Raw genomic sequence first — 21,725 nt, 5'->3', positions numbered from 1 at the left:
CCCAGGAAAGATACAACCTGGGATAAGTCCCCATCACTGCCACCGTTATGAGCCTTCGAGAGGTTGATAGCATGAGTACTCAACTATGTTGGGGGATAAATGGAGAGTATCTTTTCCTGGAGTCATTTCGCCCTTACCCAAACATATTCCAGGCACTACTATGCTGAGTTCTGGGGACCCAGCAGAGAAGAAAACAGAGTCCTTGTGGAGCTGTATATTCCACCATCATGACAACTCTGCTTTTGGAGAACACCCTAAGGCTGGCTCTACTCCACCAGAGAAAATTCTAGCTGATCTATAAAGTCCCTTCTACTCTAGAATTCCTCTTTAATCCCTTGGCCTCTGATTTTTACCTCTTGGATATTTGATGTGCAGTCAGCTTCCTGCTGGTAATGCGAGACTCACGTAGGTACCCCTTCTCCAAGGAGCCTTCCCTGACCCCTTAGCAGCCTGGGCTCAGTGGTTCGCGCTGTGCCCTTGGCACACTGTGTGGGCTTCTATCGGCGGGCGAATGTCACTTTACATTCCTTGAGGGCAGGTGCAGTTTCTCATTCCACTTTATACCCCCAGCACCAATCACATTGCCTGACACAGTCAGCACTCAGAAAATACTTGTCACGCTAAACAGTCCCTCCAAACAAAATAATCTCAAGTGTCCCAGTTTCTAGGAAGCCCCAGATCTCAAAATTCCAAAAGCAGATTAAGGACAAGGCTGGGAGAGCGGGTCCTGTGCAGCCGTGCTTCCGCGGCTTGCGGACCACCCTGAGGGAAGGCATGGAATACTTTGGGGGGCGGGGGTTACATACCTAACATTATCTGTTGCCTGGAGCTTCATCTAACCTGCAGAGCGGTAAATGCCCACCACATCCAGAGAGGTGTCCGGGCAGGTGTGCCCCCGAGTCCGCAGGCTCCGAGGCCCGGGCGCCGGCAGGGGGCGTGCGAGAGCCTCCGGGCGCCCCGGGAGGGGCGGATACAGGGCCGGGAGGGGCGCCGGGGTAACTTTTTGGTTGGTTGCCGCAGGGTGCCCGACCGCCCAGGCCCCTTTTAAACTTGGTCTTTCCAGCATCCCCCCTTTTCTGCCGCGGCGCGCGACTCGGTAAGTGTCTTCCGACCCGCTCGACGCCAGAACAGGCCACGTGGGGGTCTCTGGTGGCACTTACTAGACGCGCCCCTCCTTGCCCCCCGGGCCCGCCCCGTCCGGGCGTCCGTGACCCCGGTTCGGCCTCAGCTCGGCGCCCCCTCGAGAAAGGCCCCCGATGCCGGGGAAGGAGCTCCCTGGGGGCACCCATGAGGGCCCCTCTTAGGTGGGCACGTCCTCGTGGAGCCGGGGACCCTGAGTCCCTGGGAAGCACCCTCGTGGCGCCTAAACACCCCCCCCCCCCCCGCACCTCTCGTGCCTGTGGCCCCGACGCTCAAGGGCTCCAGGCCGCAGGGAGCTTCAAACTCCTGTTTCAACGAAAGGAGAACTTTTCGAGAACGCGGCTGGGGGGCGGGGAGCGCCGAGCCGGCGGGGCGGCCGTGTTGCCCGCGCACTCGGGGCTCCCGCCTGCCCGCGCCTGGCAGCGACCCCGACATGGCCCGTTTGGAGAGTGAGCGGGACGGTGGCTCCGGGCGCGGGCAGCTTCCGCGCGCAGCAGCGTGATCCCGGTGCTCCCCACGAACCGAGGGCCTTCCGCGCGCACAGCCTCTCACGCCGCGCACACAGGCGCCTTTCCGTTGCCACTTCGCAGGGGAGCTGGGCTTTTTAAAAGGTCTGGGGTGAGTCTGGCCTGAACTGAACTGGTAACTGCTGTGAGCCCTCCTGAGGGAGCCTGCAATGTTCTCCCCCACGTTCGCCGTTTCAGGAGTGACCAGAGCCTTATGCAGCACGGGACCCCCTTCCAGCATTTTCGGAGTGTGAGGCCCGTCATGGTTTTCTCTCCGGGGAAGAAAATCTTTAACCATTGGGGTTCCGATCTGTGTCCACTAAGACGCTGGCACACCTTGCTGGAGAAAGGGTTATTCTCCGAATTTTGTAAAGATACAAATTTAGAGATGAATGAATGAAGGAATCATGGTAGATACCCTAGGTATCACTGAGTAATCTCCCCCTTGAAATGTGAGGCTTGCGGGGTTCACATGTTTGCACTAGAGTTATGAAAGACTTTTTCACTTATTAGAAAGTATCTTATTAGAAAGTATTTACGATGGGGCGCCTGGGTGGCTCAGTCGTTAAGTGTCTGCCTTCGGCTCAGGTCATGGTCCCAGAGTCCTGGGATCCAGCCCCGCATCGGGCTCCCTGCTCGGCGGGAAGCCTGCTTCTCCCTCTCCCACTCCCCCTGCTTGTGTTTCCTCTCTCGCTATATCTCGCTGTCAAATAAATAAAATGAAAAAAAAAAAAAAGAAAGTATTTACGGATTAGGAAACCCAGTGGGACACCATTTTGTCATGCTTTTAAAGAGGGGGGAGGGGCGCCCGGGTGGCTCAGGTCATGATCCCAGGGTCCTGGGGTCGAGCCCCACATGGGGCTCCCTGCTCGGTGGGAAGCAAGCTTCTCCCTCTCCCACTACCCCTGCTTGTGTTTCCTCTCTCGCTATATCTCGCTGTCAAATAAATAAAATTAAAAAAAAAAAGTATTTACGGATTAGGAAACCCAGTGGGACACCATTTTGTCATGCTTTTAAAGAGGGGGGAGGGGCGCCCGGGTGGCTCAGGTCATGATCCCAGGGTCCTGGGGTCGAGCCCCACATGGGGCTCCCTGCTCGGTGGGAAGCAAGCTTCTCCCTCTCCCACTCCCCCTGCTTGTGTTCCCTCTCTCGCTGTGTCTCTCTCTGTCCAAAAAATAAATAAAATCTTTAAAAAGAAAAAAAAATAAAGAGGGGGGGAAAGGTAGTGTTGCGAGCTGTGCTGTAGGGACCCCTTTTGCGGCCACATATATGAACCCAGAGCACATGGCCAGTTTTCCCTGCCCTGCGTCCCTCAATCCGGTGACTAATACTCCCACACCTGGAAATGCAGTGGTCAGGCTTTGTTTTACAATTCCTTTACGTGTTGGGGATTCCTCTCGAGCCAAACTGTTGCCACGTTTCCATCTGAGACAGAAACATGGGCTGAGAGAGCCAGGCGGCGCCACAAGGAAGCGGCAGCTTGCGCCAGTGTCTATTTAAGGATTGTGGAAACTCAACAGGAGCTGGAGACCGTTCTCAACTTGCTACCTCTGCCTCTGGGTAAACAAGTTCCAGGCTTCCTTTGGTTTGTAAATCTGTTCAGTTTGTTTCAATGTTTCCCAGGTACAAACTCTTGCCAGTAAGGTTTACTTTTTTTCTGAAATTGCTACTATTCCAGGCTAATGTAACAAAGAGATCAAGCTGCCGCTGACATTATATTCTATGCAGTCCCAGAGGATAGGAACTTAATTCACTGTTCGTTTTACTCCTGGCTGAAAGTGACCAAGTTGGTTCCCAAGTGTGAGGAAATCTTGAAGAATGTAGCCTTTTTTACGGGAATTCTATTCAAAGGTAGCGCTTTTTTCTCATCAAAGGTAGCTAGTAGATAACTACAATAAAAGACACTCTACAAAACGAAAAACAAAGCCCCAAACCATAAAAAGTGACATGATATTCCTAACGTTGTCCTTCTCACTTTTCTCTCAGGCTCAGTCCAGCTCAAGATGCTGATGAACTTCAGGTATGGACCAAATGGAGAGACTTTGGCTTGAGTTACTAAATAGCTGAATGGAATTCTTGGCCAAGGATGAGAACCCTAGTCTGATTAGCTGTGCTTCTCTGATGGGTTAAAGGATTTACCTGAGGCCAACGAAATAGGAATTGGTTACATGATCACATCCCTCCTCCCTTTAGAAAGTACGTTTTAATTAGAAAGGCGGGAAACCTCTAGTATATAAGTAATACTTTATTATGCCAAGAAAAGGTTATTTTTTAAGTAATTGACATTTAATCTTTCAAAGTATCTTTTCCAATGGTGGCCATTTTGCATTTGAGTCTTCCAGAAGGTTGAGGTTGAGAAGCTTTAGTAAAATAGGGTTTGAGTTAAACATTCACTTTTATATCAGAACATTACTGAGTTGTGAGCCCTGAGTTGACAATGTATAGTATGTTGGGGAATTTTATTTAAACAGTTTTTGTAAACGTGGTCTAGAAACCACTGTTTATTTTCTTTTTCTTTTATTTTTTAATTTTTTATTTATTCATTTGAGGTACAGAGAGAGCATGAGCAGGGGGAGAGGGAGAGGGAGAAGCAGGCTCCCTGCTGAGCCAGGAGCCCGATGCGGGGCTCAATCCCAGGACCCCGGGATCATGACCTGAGCCGAAGGCAGACACTTAACCACCTGAGCCGCCCACCACTGTTTTATTTCTTAATAGCACATCTTATTTAGTACTTGCTGCTCTAACTACCTGCTGTGATACTTCTTTTACAGGACTGGTGCTTGAAAGACAATTGTGCTTGAAAGAAGTTTTCAAGAGGGTGAAATATATTTGAACATGTGGTAGTTCATACATATAGAATAGAAGCTCTTGCTTTGTCCCTTTCATGGTAGTATCAGGGGTGAATTTTGAGAAGATGCCAAATAGCTATAAGAATATAGATCTACTTGCCCCATAGAGAATTTTCTAGAACATAGGTCCATTTAGTCTTTACCAACCAACCAGCCCCAGCCTGAAGCTTGACACTGCTATCTTGACAACTCTGTCAATTGTGCTTTATAATTTGCAAAGGTTATTTTTAAATCTCATTCTTTTGACTATCCGAAATATATGTTTCAAAGTATTCTCTTAAAAATTTGGTTTTATTTTTTTTAAATTTTATTTATTTATTTATTTATTTATTTTTATTTATTTATTTTTTAAGATTTTATTTATTTATTTGACAGAGAAAGACACAGCGAGAGAGGGAACACAAAGGGGGAGTGAGAGAGGGAGAAGCAGACTCCCTGCCGAGCAGGGAGCCCGATGAGGGACTCGATCCCGGGACTCCAGGATCATGACCTGAGCCGAAGGCAATCGCTTAACCAACTGAGCCACCCAGGCACCCCAAAATTTGGTTTTATTATATGCTTACAAATTTTTCCATAATAGATCATTTTAATGATTACATTTGATCCTTTAGACAGGAGACAGATCAATGGATTCTTAAGGATCAGTGAGGGGCTGGTTGCAAAGGAGCATGAGGGAGTTTTGAGGAAATGTTTTATATCTTGTTTATGGTGGTGACTGCATTTGTCAAATTTCGGGTGAGTTTTGCTAAATGTAAATTGCACTTCAATAAATGTGACTTTAAAAACTTTTCTGGCTTCTTAATGACCTTTCCAATGCAATCTGTGGCAAGGCAGGTTTGGGTCAGTGCTTGAAGGATTTCCTGAGGGGTTAAAAATGGCAAAAACATCAAAAATCATTTTGGGGGTATAGTCACGTAAGTGCCTTGTGCACACAATAAATACCTGAGAACAATGGGATCAGAGGGTATATGTTGGCTTACCCATTGGGGATATAAAATTTCGCTTTACGGATATTTTGAGCAACAACACATACTCCTTGTCTTCTTGACAGCTGCATTTTAAGTCAGATGCCAGACACTTTGCCCTTGACAGTCCATTCTAGTGGCCACATGGTGGCAGAGTACAGAGTGTGACATTTCTGTTACCCTTATATGCCCTGCAACTTGGTTGGCACCGCTTTGGGTTCCTTTGTAGCTTTGCTTTCCACACTGGCAGCTTCCCCTTTCAAGAGAATGTAGAATGGCTTTGACCGACACCAGCCAGGGAATTTGGGAAATGAAGTGAGGTTTTAGCTGCTGAGTAACTGGGCTTGGGTTGATCTCAAAGCTTGATGCATCAGCCACACGGTTGAATGAAAAAAATCCGTCTGAACTCTCCCTTTTACTCTTGGGATTTTCAAGGATGCTTTTGCAAGGAAAGCTGGGCCAAGTATTGGTTGCGAGGCATTGCTCTGACTGTAGGTAATAAGTAGGTCGAACCACGGAGCCTGTTGAGCCCCGCCCCGTGACCATATGGAGTGCTGACGCCCGTGTGATGCCATCTGGCAGCCGCAAGCAACCCCCATCAGGTGCTCGTGTGCTTCCGGGTCCCACACCTTCCCTGCCCCGCCTCTCCCAACGCCCTTCCCGCTACGATGGCAGCACAGTCGCCCAGTACAATACCTTGGTTAAACAAGTCTAGCAAACACCAGAGAAAACGGGATTAGGCGTCGGAGCCTGCCCTCCTTGGACAGCCCGTGCCTGCATGCTGAGCAGAGCTAAGGCGACAGTGGGAAGATGCCAACAGGACTATTCAACTACCAGCCATTTTGCGCTCAAGTGCCCTGAGAAGTGAAGCAAGCCTGGAGTTGAATGAAATGTTCCCAGAGAGGGCTTATTAATTCCAAGGCAGGAGGTTGGGCTTGAAGAGAATCTTTCTGACTATAAATGAAAATGTGATAGGAATGTAACTTGATGCTAATGGTTATGGTTTCATTGAAAATGTAAAATCTGAGGAACTCCGGTCACTATCTTCCCCGGATGTGACCTGCCCAGGATCACGGTTATGCTATTGCTCATGTTGGTTCAGGTAGATTGAGTCACATAATTAGATTTCAAGAATGGGCATATCCCATTTTTGACATAGGCACTCCACAGTATTCTTAAGCCCTGACTACAAGCAGTTTCTGGTTCTTAAAAGCAAGCAAATCTTTGTAGTTCAAGTGACTATTCCAAACTAAATAAGTATTTTTGAGGTTTCTAAAACCTCAAATAAAAATATTTTCATAATTTGGCAAATATTCACTGTGTTTCTCTTGTGTGTTAAGTCCTGTGATAGACGATTCCAGCCTTAATAGTGTTGGCGTGGTGTGACTTAAGCATATCACTGTGTAGGTTAGAATATGCCCCAGTCAACTTCTGTTAGAAGGAGTAACTTCACTTAGTATCTGAGTCTGTATCTGAAAGATCCAATTGTTAGGACAAACTCTGAAGAGACTATCTATTTTTACACATACACACACACACACCCCCATCACTACCACATTCCCTGAAGGATTTAGGGCTTCTAAACAAACAGTAAACAATACAATAATTAGAAGAGAGAATAAAGACTCAGGAAGAAGAGAGCAGGATTATAAAACCAAGCCATTGGACCTCATGCATTAGGCTCCCGCCAATTTGGCTCTGAGCCTCCTAGGAGCTGGCGAAAAGAGCCTGTTGGCAATTTGTCATTAGGCACTTGAATATGAATTTAAAATGGAAAAGGAGGAGGAGGTGGGGTCATTTTCATTCTCGGTTCCCTGGAACCTAAGTGAAAAGATGTTTTTTTTTCCCTCTTCGTGATCTCAAGTACCTTGAAGGAAGAAGTAGAACAGAAAAGGTGTCCATATAACTAAACAAGGATCTAGAGATCATGGAGACTGATGGATTTGATGCAGAACAGTGAGGTCGGTCGGCCAGTGACCCCAGCTCATTGTCAAGACAAAGGGATAACACCTCTTGAGAAAAAAGCCATATTGAGATTTGAGGGGAAAAAAGCCATATTGAGATTGTGTAAACAGCCAGATACATGTTTGAAAGGCTTATTTTCATTTTGTACTCAAAGTTTGCCTTTCCAAAATTTACCACATATTCATGAACCGAAGAGTCCTGATTCCAATATTATGTTATAAAATTGTGATTTATCACAATCTGGGACTATGCAACCATGACTAGAGGGCCCCCTCATGGAGCTTATCTGCACTGCAAGGGGCCCATTTCTTGTACTCTCCACCATTGCCATCTGCATTTCCAGAAGGACAGCTCCACATCAATCTGTTTCAGAGATAGAGATAAAATCCAGTCAAATCAGTTTGATCTATGTCACAATGATTTGTTTCTAGGAGCAGAGCAGAACTGCGCTGTTGATGGATCAGAGCCTAATACCACTGATTTTCCAGTTGGACGAATGCCCTGGCATGTTACCCCCATGCAGAATAGAGCACACTCTATCATTTATAGACCTTCTGTGGTAGGGAAATATGTGCAACTTTGGGAATCATCATAGGGTCCAAACTGCACGCTTAAACACAGTAGGCACTGACCACAAGTCACTTGAGCTCTTGAACCATGGCTACTCCAAACTAATCTGCACAGAGGTATAAAAAATATCAGCTTTGGAAGAATTAATATAAACAAAGAATGTGAAGTATCTCAATTGTATATTGACTATATGTTAGATGATAATATTCTGGATACTGGGTTAAATGAAATATATTATGAAAATTATATAAATGCTATTTGCATCATATTTCTGTTGGGCAGTACTAATCTAAAACAAGAATCAAAATATTCATGGGAGGGGCACCTGGGTGGCTCAGTTGTTAAGCATCTGCCTTCGGCTCAGGTCATGATCCCGGGGTCCTGGGATCGAGTCCCGCATCGGGCTCCCTGCTCTGCGGGGAGTCTGCTTCTCCCTCTCCCACTCCCCCTGCTTGTGTTCCCGCTCTCGCTGTGTCTCTCTCTGTCAAATAAATAAATAAAATCTTTAAAAAAAAAAAAATATTCATGGGAACAGGCAGATCATGGTTCCATGGTCCATAGAGAGAAAGGTGTCATCATCCTACTATAGGACCTGGAGGAGAAGCAAGAGTAAAATTAGATTAGCACTCACATTACAGCATTTCCAGGTAAGCAGCTCTTCTTCCCAGGGCACAGGAGCACCAAGCCAGTGCCATTTAGAAGGCTGGATATAAATTCTACCCTCAAGCTGCTAGCACTTCCGGGGATTGTAAATAAAAGGCTTCAGGATGTATTCATTAAACACTCTTTTGTTCTAAGACTATGTACAAGTATTTGTGTGTTATCAGGGGCCAAAGGACTTGGTATGCTACATCTTGTCAAAATACAGCCTCCTTCGTGAAGGAGTATGAAGAACAGTTCTGGTTTCCTGACCTCGTTAGTCTGGGCGGGGGGTGTCCCTAGTAATCTGTCTTTCATGTTTAATGGAAAGTAAAGACTGGGGGAGGTGGCACCATAAGTATTACCAGAACTTACATGAAACCTTATGTTAAGCAAAATGTTCCACAACATTCTCCCTTTCCCTTATTTCACTTAGGTCTAAAAAGCAGCTCTGTGTAAAATCCCATTTTGTAGTTTCCTTACTACTAGTAATGACTTTGGCATTTTGTCTTTTTAAAAATTCTTTATTTAAATTCAATTTGGTTAACATATAGTGTATTATTAGTTTCAGGGGTAGAATTTAGTGATTCATCAGTTGCTCATTCCATCAAGTGCCCTCTTTAATGCCCATCACCCAGTTACCCCATCCCTTTATCCCCCTCCCCTCCAGCAACCCTCAGTTTGTTCCCTATAGTTAAGAGTTTTATGATTTGCCTCCCTCCTTGTTTTTATCTTACTTTATTTTTCTTTCCCTTCCCCTATGTTCATCTGTTTTGTTTCTTAAATTCCACATATGAATGAAGTCATATGGTATATGTCTTTCTCTGACTGACTTATTTTGCTTAGCATAATACCCTCTAGTTCCATCCATGTCTTTGCAAATGGCAACATTTCGTTCTTTTTGATGGCTGAGTAATACATACATATATATATGATATTTGCATCTTCTTTATCCATTCATCTGTCAGTGGACATCTGGGTTCCTTCCATAGTTTGGCTATTGTGGACATTGCTGCTATAAACATCGGGGTGCATGTGCGCCCTTGAATCACTATGTTTGTATCCTTTGGATAAATACCTAGTAGTACAGTTGCTGGGTCATAGGGTAGCTCTATTTTTAAATTTTGAGGAGCCTCCATACTGTTTTCCAGAGTGGGTGCACCAGCTTGCATTCCCAGCAACAGAGCAAGAGGGTTCCTCTTTCTCCACATCCTCACCAACATCTGTTGTTTCCTGACTTGTTAGTTTTAGTCATCCTGACTAGTGTGAGGTGGTATCTCATTGTGGTTTTCATTTGTGTTTCCCTGATGCTGAGTGATGTGGAGCATTTTTTCATGTGTCTGTTGGCCATTTGGATGTCTTCTTTGCAGAAATGTCTGTTCATGTCTTCTGCCCATTTCTTGACTGAATTATTTGTTTCTCGGGTGTTGAGTTTGATAAGTTCTTTATAGATTTTGGAGACCAGCCCTTTATCGGATATGTCATTTGCAAATATCTTCTCCCATTCTGTTGGTTGCCCTTTAGTTTTGTCGACTGTTTCCTTTGCTGTGCAAAAGCTTTTTATCTTGGTGAAGTCTCAATAGTTCATTTTTGCTTTTGTTTCTCTTGCCTTTGGAGATGTGTCTCACAAGAAATTGCTGGGGCCAAAGTCAGAGATTGCTGCCTGTGTTCTCCTCTAAGATTTTGATGGATTCCTGTCTCATATTTAGGTCTTTCATCCATTTTGTGTCTATTTTTGTGTATGGTGTAAGGAAATGGTCCAGTTTCATTCTTTTGCATGTGGCTGTCCAATTTTCCCAACATCATTTGTTGAAGAGACTGTCTCTTGTCTACTGGATATTCTTTCCTGCTTTGTTGAAGATCAGTTGACCATAGAGTTGAGGTTTATCATTTTGTCTTTTAACAGTAAGTGGTGGATTCTTCCCTTAGTTTTCACATTTCTCTTAAGCAGTGATTCTTTAGAGGGGATGGGGTGGGGGAGACAATTTTGCCCTCCTGGGGACCATTGTATTGTCTGAACACACTTTGATTCTCATAACCGGGTGGGTGAGGGCTCTTATTGGCATCTTGTGAGCAGAGGCCAGAGATGCTGCAAAATATGCTCTCATGCACAAGACAGCCCCCACACCAAAGGATTGCCTGACCCCAAATGCCAATAGTGCGGCAGTTGAGAAACCCTTTCTTAGAAAATGTCATTCCCAACAAGGCCAACCTGCTAAGGTGCTACCGAGTACGCTCAGGCCAGTCCCCAACTGTGACTTTCTCATGCACAGAAAGCTTCTCTGGACTTTGAGGCCTGCAGGGACTTATTCACAAGCCTCATTGTTTTCACTTCTATGTGAATGTATTCATCACAGCACTTACAAAATAGTAATTCACTATTATTTTAAGAGGGAGCTACATGTATATGGATTTTCTTCTAATCCTCTCAAAAATCTAGTTTTAATATTGACCGTAAGTGGCCAGAAACTCAAAATTTGCTCATCACAAACTTGTGGTTTTCTTTTTTTTTTTTAAGATTCACTTACTTTAGAGAGTATGTGTGTGTGTGTGTAAGGTGGGGGGGGGGGGCAGAGGGAGAGAGGCTTAAGCAGACTGTGCTCAGCGCAGAGCCTGACATGGGGCTTGATCGTACAACTCATGAGATCATGGCCTGAGCCGAAACCAGGAGTCAGATGTCCAACCAACTTCGCTACACAGGTGCCCCAAACTTGTAGTTTTCTTAACCAGAGTTGGTGGAACTGGAAGTCTTAGCTTGATCACTGAGGCAGAACTTGCCCAAACCCGCTGAGGGGACTGTCAGATCCCTAACCAGGCCTTAGAGTCCATAAACCACCCCAAAATGGTTACAATGATCTACTTCTGTGATAAATAACTTCAGGTTTCTTGAGGAGCCCTTAACACATCAAAAGAACATTCTGGATCCCCCTGTAAAACAAAAACCCATATCCAAGGAATTGAGACCAAATATGACTGACCATGCTCCACCCTCTAATTTTAACCTTGACCAAAAGATTCTGACAAATTTTAGAACCCAGAGAACAATAAAAACCTGAGACCATTGAATTACTCCATTGGCAGAAGTAAAAGAAGCCCCTTTAAGTTGTCTGGAGTGGAATCTGGTTCAGTTGATGGGCCTGCCATGAGCCAGAGCCCTTTCAAACCACTCATCACAGCAAAGACACTTTCGATGCAGGAGCTGTGAGATGGAGCAGCAGAATCAGGCGCCCAGTAGCAATGCGGGGCCACGGCCGCAAACACTCAGGGTGAGATGGGGCCAGGGTTACTGGAGCTCCGAGCAGTCAGAGGTGCGGCCCACCTCTCAGATTAGAGTGCCCTCCTTCGCGGTCTTCTGAGCATAGCCATTTGTAATCTCATACTTTCTCGCATAAAAAAAATACGGCACATGCCCCATGGTCACAGACAGTAGGGAGATGAAGACCAGCATGCCGAATTCCTGAGGCTCTGCTTCTGGAATGTTCTCCTGAAGAAGCTGGGTCCCGGTGAGGTCAAAGGACCAGAGACCTACGGGACAGCAGTGTTGGGGGAGAATAAGTATAAACAGGTATCAGAGACCTTGGTGAGAATTTCAGCTCCGGCACCGAATGGCATTGTCACGTTGGGTTAACGAAGCTTTCTGGGGCTCAGTTTCCTCGTCTGTGAAATGGGAACATTTAGAGCACTACCTCTCTGGAGGATTAGATGAGACACTGTTGTGAAGTGTGTAGCATCATGCCTGGTCATCTCTGCATGGTAGTTACTCTCATAATTTGTGGTATTATAAGTATTTTTTTGAGTCCCCATCACCACACCATTACTACCTAGCAATATAACTTCATTCGGGGTGTATTTATGCCTCCGCTCCAAAAATGTGTAGGACAGAGAGCCACGTCTTGAGCTTCCAATCTGGTTCCAATTCCGGACTCTCCCTGTTTGCTCCTGGTTTAGCACAGCAGGAATTAGCCTCCTCTCTCTCAAACGCCCCACTTTCAACCACATAAAGAGGCTCTGTTTGATTACTTTGGAAGCAGCCTCAGGACCTGCTATCGAGGCATCAAATAGGGCAGAAGCCAGCCATGGTGACGAGTGGCAGCAAGGGGGGCTCTCATGCCTGCCTCCACGGACACTGCTCCCAGCCCAGCTTCTATCTGCCTGGATGGCTGGATTCTCCCTGAGATCCAGCGTGGGTCCTACAGAGGCCTCCTGGTTGTCTCTGTCCTGATCCCCAGACTTAGCTCTGAACTCAAGAATTATTTGGACTGAATATGCTTGCATCCTCCTGTATCTGCCTTTGCAAAGCACTGGCCAGGCCTTCCATCTTCCTGCGCTGCCCCCTGCCATCCTGCCGTGGCTACCCCCTGGGGGCCCTGACCAGCCCTCCCATCTTCTGGGCTGCGCTGACCACCCAGCATGGTCTCTCAGTCTCTAGGGGCTTGGCCTGCCAAAGGCCTTGCCGTGCACCAGACTCTGACATGGAACTCACCTGTCCAACCCCTCTACCTGGCCCTTAACACACAGTGCTTGGGAAGCATTTGTAAAGTGCCCCAGTGATATGATGGGAAGTGCCCAGAAGTGAGGGCTAATTAGGCACTGACAGAATTATTTCCACATTGAGGGCATAAAGAGTTACAGTTCTTAGATTCTTTTTTAAAGATTTATTTATCTTAGAGAGAGAGAGAGCATGAGCAGGAGGGGCAGAGGACAGGGAGAGAGAATCTCAAGCAGACGCTGCACTGAGCTCAGAGCCCAGCGTGGGGCTCGATCCCAGGACGCTGAGATCATGACCTGACCCGAAACTAAGAGTCGGATGCTCAACTGACTGCACCGCCCAGGCGCCCCTACAGCTCTTAGATTTTAAAAGGCAAAGTGAGGGCGCCTGGGTGGCTCAGTTGGTTAAGCGACTGCCTTCGGCTCAGGTCATGATCCTGGAGTCCCGGGATCGAGTCCCACATCGGGCTCCCTGCTCGGCAGGGAGTCTGCTTCTCCCTCTCCCGCTCCCCCTTCTTGTGCTCTTTCTCTCTCTCACTCTCTCTCTCAAATAAATAAATAAAATCTTAAAAAATAAAATAAAATAAAATAAAAGGCAAAGTGACTCTGGGGCAATGTGCCAAATCTTGTCGTTGCCAGAGTTCTATCACTTAGTTTCCATCAGAATGGAAACAAATTCTTTACTGAGCCAATGCCTAGGATGAGCCTGGCCCGGGGATGCCTGGTAGAATTCCAAGGTGGGCCACAGGCCACCTGTCCTGGTGAGAGAACTGCTCACCACCGCCACCAGACCTGGCATGCTGACCATGCCAACCAACATGCAAGATATCCTTGTGGGCACTGGTGCTTTGAACATGTGCAGTCTCAACAGCTCACAACCCCAAGGTCATGTGCAATTCTGCCGCGGATAAAGATAAAGGGCACCTGCTGGCAGTGGGTGTGTAGGAGAAATGCAGCATCCATGCCGCTCGGCACTGTGGTTCTGTATCACTGCCCAGCCCACACCCCCCCTTACACAACGAGGCTTGTCAAAGCACCGGAAGTACAGCCAAAACAGAATAATGACGACTACTAGAGATGAGGTCCGGAGCTATCTCCTTCATGAGTGTCGAGAGCGTTCTGTGTCTCTGGAATCCTCATCAAGGATCAGCGAAAAGAACTGCTATTACAGTAGAGAAAAGCCCGAAGCTTGGCATGCTGAGCGCGGCTCTGGATTACAGGCATTGCCAATGACAGTCCATGTTCTCCAAATGTGATCATTTCCTTTGTGTCAGGAAGTGTCGAGGTGGACTCCCCCCCTTTTGAATTAAATAGTTTATGATCACATTGTGAATTACACAAATCTTAAATGGCCAATCTGCTCTCAGTTGTTCATGCAATTAAAGGCTGGAAGTACAAGCCAAATACCCTAATAAAAAATAATCTACCTGTCAGGTACTTCGCTTAAAATATTTTAGAAGTTAGGTAAACTCCAGATGAAAGAACGGGTTTCTAAATCAGTCATTTAGAATTCAGAGCACAGTTTCTCTCTCCTACACCCACACTTCATCACAGGAATGAGGTTCCCCGGCCAGCCCATGGTTCTATAACCTCTTGAATCTGATCTACAAAACTCTCATTTCCCCTTTCCCAATGTTCCAAAGCTTCTGTGGACCAAGAGGTTCTGGGTCTCCATGGCAGAAATAAGGAAAATATCCCCCTACCCCTATGCTCTCACCCCACAGTGGCTCCAGCAGTGAGAAGGTCTGAACCCCTAGAGGTCAGAGACCTTGCTGAAGCCCAGGACCTAGAGCACAGAGCAGGTATACAGGAAGGCTTGTTGAATGAAGGAAGAAGATAGATTTGGTTGTTGATCCACACCACCACCACACTTTCCACTTCCTCCATTTCTGACCTGGGCTTGGGGAATCCACTGGTTCTGAGCTGTGGCCTCAGGGAGGGGCTTTGAAGGTGGTGACTTTGGATTTGGGGGAGGAAACAAGGCTTGGGTGGAAACCTGATCTCAGGGATTCAATGTCTAAGAGCGAGGCCAAGATTCTGCCCAGGTTGGGAATCTGCAGGTCTAATCATTGGGGCCAATAAGCTGTTAAGTGATTTCTATTGCCATCACTGTTGATCCCAACATGTCACTGTTGGATTCACCATGCATCAACTGACTAAACTTAAAAAAAAAAAACAAAAACAGCAATAATTAAACACCCTTACTAAATCAGCTAAGTTTTCATTCCCACAGATGAATGACATGTGGTTAGTGGCAAAGTTCCACGACCAAGCTCTTAGGGCAGACAAGCATGTAGACCTTCAAAGTTACATACCTTGTCCTGGGAAAGGATTTCCCTCCCCTCCCCTAAGCAGCTGAGGAAGGGTTGGGCCCCACCAAGCTGTCCTCTCTCCTGTCTCTCCATCCCAGTTTCATAGAAAAAGGACACCTAGGAAATAACTATTTCCTTGACACCTAGGAAATAACTATTCTCACTTCCCCAAATTTCCATGTCTTCACATTTTAGCCTTTGTATAACTGTCTGTCTAGCCTAGAGCACTCTTTCTTCATGGCACCTGCTCAGTTTGTTCTTCAAGGATCTCTTAATTGTGCCTCCCTCTAGGATAGCTTCTCTAACTCCCCAGACCAGGTTTGGTGTCCCTCCTATATATTCTCAATCCTCTGCCTACCCCCCCACCCCACAACACACATACCTCCTTTCACTTTGTCTTGTTGACTGTTTACTCAACAGCCTCCCATCCAGACTCTATGTTCCACAGGGCTAAGCTTTTGTGGAAGTGATGAAGCCACTCTCATATCCCCAGTGTCTAGGACAGTTCTTTTCACATAGCATGTTCTAGGTAAATGAACGATAAAGACTTACAATGACACCATGGAGAGACCATCAAGATTACTTAGCACCATCACAGTCTGCAGAATGCCGTGTCACGCTGGACCCACTACTCACCGATTCTTGCCAGGATCACACCCGAGAATAGCAAGATGATGGAGAGGTAAGACTCAGGAGGCTTGGGGTCCAGCTCACCTTCACATAAAACTGTGCTATTGGTCCAGTGGATGGAAGAGTGGTCTGGGAGGATAGGCTGGTTCATGTTTCTTTCAAAGACATAGACATGTACCTAGTCCTCTTTTAGCAACTCATGGTTTGAAGAAGAGTTTTTGCTTCATGAAAGTGAGAAAGCAGCCAGATCAAACAGGCTTCCAGGAGCAAAGACAGAAAAGACGCAGAGGGTGAGACAGCCTCCATGGAGCCAGCTGGATAGGATCCTGTGGTGACCAAGCCGTGGTGCTCTCTGAGCCTGGTGAAGAGCATGGTGCCCATCAGGCCAGATCAAACTGACAGGGCCATGAGGATGCTCAGCAGGGAGCCTCCGACCCCTTGGGTGTAGGCGTAGCTGGTGGTGATGCAGTCGAAGCCCAGTGCCATCATGTAGAGGAAGGCCAAGCCCAAGCCTGCCAGGAAGACAGCACCTGTCGTACGCCTCCCACCCCTCGCGGCACATGCACAGCCACCTTCTGGGGTTTGGGAGGCCAATGGAAAGCCCTGTGGTTCTGGCCTGTTGTCCTTCAAGGTTAGACTTGTGGTCCTTGAACCTTCCCAAAGTTTCGGGCTTGTTGATGAATCCATCAGTGGTTTCCTGAGAGTCCATTTCGCCTAAAATAAATACAATAAGCCTGACGTCAGTGCCCTGCCCCAGTGCTTTCAGCCCAACCCTGCCCTCATCTGCTTCTTAGTTGGGCAATTCCTGTGGGTGACGATGGCTTCCTATTCCAAGCAGCATGTCTTTCTGAGAGTCTCTCTCCAGCCCTAGGAACACAAGGGCAGGCTGCACTGGATGTGCCCAGGCATCACAGCTCTGGCAACAGCACTTCTGGAGAAATGCCCCAGCTTCTTTGGCCGTTGTTGGGACAATTCTGAGGTAAATCCTACACAGTGTCCCACAGGGCTCTAGCAAGACTGAGTCCCAGTACAGTAACCTGTATGGAATACACTCTTCGTTGGCTCTTCTCCCTTCCCTGTCTCATTTCCCATCACCGCCCCCCCATGCTTCCTGGGATCACCTGCCAAATAGATTACTTTTCACCCCAAATCCTCATCTCCAGAATTGCTTTTGAGAGAACCCAAACTAAGACACACAATGAGGTCAGGAAGGTGGCCACTGACAGGAGAGAAAATACAGCAGAGCATGAAAGACAAATTTCCACAGGCTTGAAACATGGTAATGAACTCTTTAAAAATCTTTGGTTATGTTTCTGAAGAAACAGATACTCGTGAAAAGAAAATGATAATAGTGTTCAGTCTTCCAGCATGGAATAGGCAATGATTGTAAGCAGATTTAAAAAGAACCCTTTGTGAGAGGCGTTTAGCACAGATGAAGACAAGCTCTGGGGGGTGGGGGGGGAATGACAGGAATCACAGAGGGCTGTGAAGGAAGGAGAGGGGGTCAGGCCAAATCCATTGTAGCCCGAGAACTAAGGGGAGAAGGAAACTCTCGGTTGTAGAAAAGAATTTGTTGCCAGAGCAGCTTAAAAAAAAAAAAGCTAATAACCATAACCACACCGACGAAAACCCAGCTAACACTGACTAGTTTCACTATATGCCACGGAGCAAAAGGGGGCTTTGCAGAGGCGATCTTTCTGCCACAGCATTCCTGCCATCAGTCCTGCCATTGTTACCCCTACCGAACAGACAGTGAGACACACAGTCTGAGCCAAATGACTCTGCCTGGTTACACAGCTAAAAGGGACAGATGGACAGCTACAGCACAATTTATCTATTCATCTATCTAACTACTTACCTACCCATCCATCATCTAAATGCGTGCATCTATCTCTATAAATACACATATTTTATTCATACAATGAGATCTGGTAGGCTTGAATTGCAGAACAGCTTGAGAGAAAGGATAATTAATTATAAGAAGTCCAGAAAAAGAAACTGATCTCAGAAGCAAGGCCTGAGCTCTGTTATGCCAGGCACATGGGCAACATTGTCAGCAGGCAGGGATAGCTCTTAATCTTGAGGTCATATTTATTGGCAGGTCCCTCTTCCTCACATCCTCACCCTAACATTAGGGAATCTCTGTTTTAAAAAACACTACTGAGGGGTGCCTGGTGGCTTAGTCTGTTGAGCGTCCGACTCTTGATCTCAGCTCAGGTCTTGATCTCAGGGTTGTGAGTTCAAGCCCCATGTTGGGCTCCATGCTGGGTGTGGAGCCTACTTAAACAAATAAAGAAACAAAAAACAAAATGAAAAAAAAACCCACTGCTGATATCAGAGATGGTCAATTCATTACACTGTCTTAGCCAAAGAGCAGCCCATACTCTCTGAGATAGTTGTCTTTCTAACTTAGCATCTTTAAGGAGGAAGATTATGAATGAGAGAGGAAGAAGAAATTTGCCTCCAGGACCATGAAATAGGTTGTATAGGTCAAATACTGCACAGTCTCATGGGAGTACTACTCCCATCGGTGTCTGTCTAAGTAAAGCCCCTGGAATGGGGCAGTGTACAACCTGTGTAACTGTACATGATGGCCCCACCTGCCCCCACCAATGAGATCAGCCATATGAACTATATGACCAATGGCACAGTTGGAACCTTCTCATTTTTTCACTGTTTCTAGGCACATTTACAGGCAAAATGTGGAGATTATAATCAGACACAAGCTCCAGAAAGAAGAAATGAAATACTGACATAAAGGAGAAAAAAATGACAATAGCTGTCTCTGAGTTCATCTTACCTTGAATGTTCACAGCCTCATGTTGCCTTTCTTGGAAGTGCCCTCCTCTTTGTTGCTGGGGTTTTACAGCCAATTGGGGAACTAGCTGATAAACCCTGGGCAGAAATAGAAACTCCACAAGAAGTGAAACCAAGTTCCATCCAAGAATGAAATCACAACCAATCATATGAGATGCCCATGTCATCACCTGGCTCACAGACAGGGGAACAAATATATTGATGATCTGGTCCAGCCACTGGACCGCTGCGTTCATCCCTGTAAGTGAGGGGAAGGGAACACTGCAACTCAGTGGCTGAGTCCTTCCTTCCTCCTGGTGAATTTAACAGGGTGCATTAGCTAGATTGGCTAGCCTTGCATAGGGTGAACTGCGGTGGAAACAGAAAAGATCCCTTTCAGGCTAATCATGGATTCATCATAGGATTTTCAACCTGAAAGAAGCCTTCAAGATCAGTTCTGTTGAACTTGAACAATTAACAGATGAGTAAACTGAGGACAAGTTTACTTGGAGCTAATTATTCTAACTCCTGTCTCCTGTCTTCTCTTTTCTATCACATCCCGCTATCTTAACAACAATAACAACAATGATATTAACTAGTCATAATGTTATGATAACTAAATGTCGATGAGGGAGAGGAAGATGAAGACAGAACTAGTTGAAAACTTCCTAGTGCCAGGCACCTCGTTCTAAGACTTCTCCATACATCCGGCTCACTGACTTCTCACAACAACTCTTAAGAGACTGACAGTAGCTCCTTTTTACAAATTAAGAAGTAGAGGCACAAAGAGGTGAATTTATTTGCTCAGGGTCACAGAGAACGTAAGTGAGCTGAGATTCAAATCCAGGCAGGCTGACTCCAAAGCTTACTCTCTTAGCTATTCCACCATTGCTGAAGAACATATTTGCAGGATCACTTAAAAAATCATAGTGAGCCTCGAAACAGTATCTGTGTTTTATTTTAGATTTCTTTAAAAGCAATTAACAGAGGCTAGGAGGATTTTCTTTTACCCAGAGACAGAGGACACTTTCAACACTGTGTCACCCAGCTTTTACCCACATAGCTGTTTTATTTTGGGTGGTGTTATTTAAGCCAGAGTACATCCAAATAAGTGTAGTTTAAGAGAAGACATGATTATAAGGAGCTTCTACTCTTTGTAAGGAGTATATTTTAATAGACTTCTCCGTGATAGATTCCTTTATCTTGGCTACCAACTCACGAACATTTTCTAGCAGAGAGTACCAATTCCACAAATATAGGGTTGGACAAGATCTCCAGCTTTTAAGTTGGCAATTTGAATATATCACAACGTGAATGATCCAAGTTTTATAAACGGAAGAAAAAACAAAGAAGATGCCAGATTCTTTCATTTAGCTCCACTGTTGAAAAAAATTCTACCTCTCACTATCAGTGATAAGTGATAATCAACAGTCACATTCGTGGATGCATTTTTTGCAAGGGAAGTGGAAGCTTATCACTGGCCAGAATTAAGAAATCTTTTAATTCACTTATGTTGCAGGTCTAAAATTGCCGTGGAACTCCTGTACCATATTTTGAGGGGCTTCTCTCCTGAAAGTACAGTTTATATATCTTTTTGATAACAACAACGTCATCCATTTCTTCCTGTGTGCAGATGTAGGGCTATGTGCTTTACAAATCTTGTATCTCACAGAATTCTTCTCTAAACTGAGCAGGCGTGGGGTGTGGGTGTGAGGTCTGTTTCTCCCATTCTACAGATGAGGAAAGTAGAGTCTGGAGAAGTTAAGTGAATTGCAGCTAGTAAGAGCCATAGTTCATTTTAACTGGATTCAAATTCAGGTCTGTTTGACTCCAGATGCCTTTCTCTTAAAGGTGACTTTACTGCCCCTCTCAGAGGCCTGGTGGACTCATCAATTGTGTCCACTTGAGCTACTTTTCAACTGATCAGAGGACTGTGATGCCCAGGGTGACCCAGCTCACCAACCAGCTGGCCTCTGTTGTCACTGGTGAGGTTCACAATCCAGTCTTTCTGAATGGTGATGGTCAGTGAAGTGCTGGCCAGATTCGCCAAGGCCACCAGGGGTATCACAGCCGCTTAGGGGGCCACCTACAGTAGGGGGGGGCAGAGGGAGTGTGGAATCCGAAAATGGGCTTTCTCAGCCCCTTGTGGTACCTACCACAGTTATTTATCTGACAGCTCAAGGAACATCTACAATGAAAACAAAGACCTTGGAGCACAAGAGGTTCAGCGTAGGTTTGAAGCCAAATGTGACTGTGCTGATTGTACCCATTTCCTTCTTGCCACCCCATCAGCACCCACTCGGAGGCCAATTTGTACCTTGCAGACACAGACTCTGCTGTTCTACTGCCTTTGTGTCAGTGGGATTTGGGCTCTGATTCACGAATTAGGGGTGCAGAGAACACGGACCAAAGATTCACCAGATCCCAAACCAGTGAGCAGGGCCGTGTGGAGATGACTCACCGAGAGGCATTCAAGGCTGGTCTCCGACACTCACTCTTAGGACACAGGAGGGAGCTGAGATACATTCCTGGAGACCCAGCTGCGCCAGATTTGCGCCATCTCCCTTCTGTAGGAGAACAGGAGCATCAGGACAACGCAGGGGCTGCGACAGAGGCATTCTGAGTGAAGAGCAAGGCATGAGTCACTGTGAATGGAAACAATGTTTGCTCTTGGTTTTAAGACCCAGGTCATGACTACAGTATCATTTAATGCAGAGTAATTACATTTGACCAAATCCCCGGGCCAACCAGGGTTATCATTTTCATCAGCAATCAAGGGCTTGAGGAGGAGACAAAGAGTAGGCTCCTGTGCTCACTAAAGGCAAAGCCTTTGCACCCAAAGGAAAAAAAACAAAAAACAAAAAA

General features: G+C 46.1%; 1 long non-coding RNA gene and 1 other non-coding gene across 4 annotated transcripts; both read left to right on the top strand.

Moving 5' to 3' along the window:
* Positions 1-1,042: 1,042 nt before the first annotated feature.
* On the top strand, positions 1,043-5,283 carry LOC123835971 (uncharacterized). Of its 3 annotated transcripts, none has more exons than XR_008505256.2 (3): positions 1,043-1,096; positions 3,081-3,666; positions 4,418-4,864. It is a non-coding gene; the product is annotated as an uncharacterized LOC123835971 (long non-coding RNA). The 3 variants fall into 3 exon arrangements; XR_006788848.3 differs by lacking the exon at positions 1,043-1,096 and adding an exon at positions 4,871-5,283 and having other exon boundaries at positions 1,111-3,666; positions 4,418-4,464; XR_006788847.3 differs by lacking the exon at positions 1,043-1,096 and having other exon boundaries at positions 1,117-3,497; positions 3,633-3,666.
* On the top strand, positions 3,724-3,794 carry LOC123836200 (small nucleolar RNA SNORD93). The gene has a single exon (XR_006788897.1). It is a non-coding gene; the product is annotated as a small nucleolar RNA SNORD93 (small nucleolar RNA).
* Positions 5,284-21,725: the final 16,442 nt, after the last annotated feature.

This window comes from Mirounga angustirostris, unplaced genomic scaffold, assembly GCF_029215605.1.
Source record: "Mirounga angustirostris isolate CCGP_5_RB_7025 unplaced genomic scaffold, mMirAng1.0.hap1 SCAF_12, whole genome shotgun sequence".
Lineage (NCBI taxonomy): Eukaryota > Metazoa > Chordata > Mammalia > Carnivora > Phocidae > Mirounga > Mirounga angustirostris.
Note: the sequence above shows the minus strand (reverse complement) of the source record. Positions and strands in the feature narration are given on the sequence as shown.